Below are 4,687 nucleotides of genomic sequence, written 5' to 3'. Positions count from 1 at the left end.
GAGTTGGGGACAGATTTACTTTCATTCACTCACCAGCTATACATCTTCAGGCAACTTGCTAAATCTCACACTAAGCCTCTATCTTCTCATCTGTAAAATGGGTATTAATATTAGAATCTGTACTTTGACTTGTGAGGATTAAAGAGGCAGTGCATGGGATGGGCTCAATACAATGCCAGGTACAGACTTATTATTCATTCGATGGTAGTTATTTTACTTCAAGTCATCAACTAAGTCATATGCATCAGGGGAGGTTGTTGGTACCTTTCTGCTATAGGATGTCACTAGTGAATATCACCAACCTCAATTCTCATAAGTAATGAACGTATCTCTAGATAATCACGTGGCTACCCTCCCTGAATGGGGTAGTAGAGAAAGTACAAGCTTTGACAAAGATATACCTGTATCCTAACCAATGTTTCTGCTACTTACTGTCTTTCTTGGACAACTACTAACCTCTTAGGAACTAAACTTTTTCACCTGTACAATGGAGATAGACAAAACTAGTTTACATGGTTGCCAACAGGTTTAGAGAGTGTGCATGCAAAACACCAGGCACATAATAGCTCCTCATAAAATTCTTATAGAGATAATGAGCACTATGAAAACAGAGACCATGTCTATATTGATTATCATGTTATCACAGCACCAAGCATAGTTCAAAGCTAGCGGCATAGATGAAGATTAAAGAGAACTGCTCCTTCGAGACATTCTAAACAGATTTTAAAAAATAAATACCAATTCCACCTAACAGAATGGAGGAATATTGTTTCTTCAAAGGGTTTGCTTTATTGCATTGGTGCTACCATTTTTGAAAATAGTCAGAGGCTCAAGGGGAATATATTCAAGTGGTTAGGGCATGAGTATTGGTCAGACAGGTACAGGTTCAAGGTCTGCCATGGCCATTTATTAGCGATGTGACCCAGGATTTTTTGAGCTTCATCTTCTGTATCTATAACATGAGAATAATAATAGTGCATACCTCATAAGGTTGTTGTGGGAACTAAATGAGAGTAACCTATATAATTCTCACAAAGTAGAATATAGTGACTGTTAACCTTTTATTCATTAAGTTCTTGCTGAGTGTCAGGCCCGCAGTGAAGTTAGGAACATAATGATGAATAAGACAGCCTATCCTTGAAGTCCAGTAACAAACTCACACTCATTTAGCATGGTTGGAAGAGGTGATGACTTCCTCAACCTACCACAGGGATTATAACCCAGCAGGAGACTTTGATATCAACCTTAAGAGATCAGGTTAATGCAGAGATTATAGAGGACAGTGGTTAAGAGCAGACTCTGATGCTTGTCCATTTGGACAAGTTAACCTACCTTTGCCCCAAGTTCATACAAGTAAAGCACATAGATGGTGTTTAGCACTTAGGAGACACGATAGGACTTAGTCATTATTATAAATAAAATTTATATAGTTACTTTTATATTTCATGTACCTCCCAAGTTATTTTTAAGTATCTTGAAAGCAGAGACTGTATCTTAGATACTTAGAAAAATTTATAGCAACCACAAGGATGCTTTGAGAGCCTCTTTGGCTCTCATGACCATATTACCTGAACCTTTTAACAGAGATTGGTAACCATAACAGTTTAAACAGTTTATAACAATCACACTAACATAGGAAACAACTACATCTACACTGACTTGTAAACTTTGAAAGACCCTGGCGTTCTGGGACGGGGGCTTCTGAGGTGTCTGAAATGAACTGTGATTTGAGGAACCTTTATTAGAACTTCATTCTCTGCTTATTAAAAGATAAAGGAAGCTCAAAAAGAGAATTATGAAAATACATTTAAAGATTGCCAGTAGTTTTGCCCAAGCTTATGTAAAGTTCTACAGAAAGATTGGTGTCAAACTGATAGAATTTGCCTTGAGTCATCACAGATCAGGACATCCTATGGAGAACAGATGTATCTTTGAGTAACAGGAAATAAAATTAAATGGCTCATCAGGAAGAAAACACAAACTAGTCAGAAATAATTGTGTTAAGTCTTGGGTTTTCCTACAAAATGTTGACCAAAATGAAATTTCATGAGATATCCCATTAGTGTTAGGGATATTGGAGAAAAATATCACACACTCCTTTTCACTGGTATGGAATAAAATCATCAGATCTTCCTGTATGTATTTAGTAAAACTGAACTTCAAAAACCTAGATGTGTGGAGTGAAAGGAATAAAATGGAGAAGACATCCATGTTTTCAGGTTGATATTATTGTATTGTTCTCAGAAGTGAGAAATAGAGGAAGTAGAGCAGGTTTGGTGGGAAGGAGATGATACATCAGTCTAAGCAATGTTGATGTATCTGTAGAAAATTCTCAAAATGATAATCATAATAAAATGAGATAGATATCTGGAGCTCATAAGAAGAAAGTGTGCCAGAGTCGCAGAATGGATCAAAAAACAAAACTCAACCATATGCCGCCTTCAGGAGACACATCTCAGCTCCAAAGACAAATCTTGACTCAAAGTGAAAGGGTGGAAAATATTTCAAGCAAATGGCATTCACAGAAAAGCGGGAGTAGCGGTACTAATATTAGACGAAATAGACTTCAAAATAAAAAAGGTAAAGAAAGATACTGAGGGACACTTCATAATGATAAAGGGAATCATGCACCAAGAAGACATAGCACTTATTAATATCTATGCTCCCAATCAGGGAGCCCCAAAATATGTAAAGTAATTACTAACAGAACTAAAGTGAGAAACAGACTGAAACACTAAATACCTCACTGTCAGATATAGACAGACCATCCAAACAGAAAATCAATAAGGAAATAACATCCTTAAATGACACATTAGACCAACTGAACATAATTGACATTTACAGAGCCTTCCATCCCAAAACAGTGCTTATACATTCTTCTCTAGTGCACATGGAACATTCTCAAGAATTGAACACAAGCTGGGACACAGAGATAGCCCAACAAATATAAGACGGTTGAAATCATACCAACCATATTCTCTGATCATAATGCTTTTAAACTAGAGATCAACTGCAAAAAGAAATCAGAAAGAATCACAAATACATGGAGATTAAACAACACGCGGCTGAAGAATAACTGTGTCAGAGAAGAAATAAATAAAAAAGAGAGATCAAGAGATACATAGAAATGAATGATAATGATAGTACATCATATCATAATTTTTGGAACATGGCAAAAGTGGTCATAAGAGGAAAGTTCATATCATTACAGGCCTATCTCCAAAAACGAGAATGAGCCCAAATAAACAACCGAATGCTTCATCTTAAAAAAACTAGAAAAGGAGCAACAAACAAAACAAGATAGAAAAAATAATGCAACAAAGATCTGGTTCTTTGAGAAGGTTAATAAAATTGACAAACCCCTGGCTGGTTAGACTCACCAAAGAAAAAAGAGAAAAGACACAAATAAAGTCAGGGATGAAAGAGGGGAAATTATGACTGATATCACAGAAATACAAAGGATCACACAAGAATACTATGAAAAAGTATATAACACCAAATTTAATAACCTAGAAGAAATGGACCAGTACTTAGAAAAATACAACCTTCCTAGACTGAATCAAGAAGAACTGGAAAATCTAAACAGACCGATCAGTAGTATGAAAACTGAAACAGTCATCAAAAACCTACCAAAAAGTAAAAGTCTAGGACCAGATGACTTTACTAGTGAATGCTACCAAAGATTTAATACCTATTCTCCTCAAACTCTTCCAAAAAATGAAGAGGAGGCAATACTTGCCAACTCATTTTATGAGGCCAATGTCACCCTGATACCAAAACCTGGTAAAGATAACACACACACACAAAAACTACAGACCAATATCTCTCATGAACACAGATGCAAAAATCCTAAATAAGAAACTAGCAAACTGAATACAGCAAAATATTAAAAAGATTATACACCACGATCAAGTGGGCTTCATCCCAGAGGCACAGGGATGGTTCAACATACGCAAATCAATTAATGTGATACACAACATAAACAAATTAAAAAATAATAATCATATGATCATATCGATAGATGCAGAAAAAGCCTTCAACAAGATACAGCAACCATTGATGATCAAAACACTTCACGAAATTAGAATAGAAGGAAAATACGTTAACATCATAAAGGCCATATATGACAAACTCTCAGCTAACATTATACTTAATGGTGAAAAACTAAAAACCTTCCCTCTAAGATCAGGAACAAGGCAAGGCTGTCCACTATCACCACTGTTATTCAATATAACATTGGTGGTCCTAGCAAGTGGAATCAGACAACAGAAAGACATAAAAGGTATCCAAATAGGAAATGAAGAAATCAAACTGTCACTATTTGCAGATGACATGATTCTCTATATAGAAACCCTAAAGACTCCACAAGAACACTAGAAACAATAAGCAAATACAGTAAAGTCTCTGGATAAAAAATCAACGTTCAAAAATCCATAGCTTTCCTATACTCTAATAATGAAGTGTCAGAAAAACAGAGTGGAAAAAATAATTTCTTTTGCAATTGTAACAAAAAGAATAAAATACCTAGGAATAAATTTAACAAAACAAGTGAAAGACCTATATAATGAAAACTATAAGATTCTATTAAAAGAAATCTAAGAAGTTATAAAGAAATAGAAAGATATTCCATGTTCTTGGATTGGAAGAATCAACATAGTTAAAATGACCACATTACCTAAAGCATTAT

The sequence above is a fragment of the Pteropus vampyrus genome, unplaced genomic scaffold, assembly GCF_000151845.1.
Source record: "Pteropus vampyrus isolate Shadow unplaced genomic scaffold, Pvam_2.0 Scaffold9, whole genome shotgun sequence".
In the NCBI taxonomy this organism is placed as follows: domain Eukaryota; kingdom Metazoa; phylum Chordata; class Mammalia; order Chiroptera; family Pteropodidae; genus Pteropus; species Pteropus vampyrus.
Note: the sequence above shows the minus strand (reverse complement) of the source record.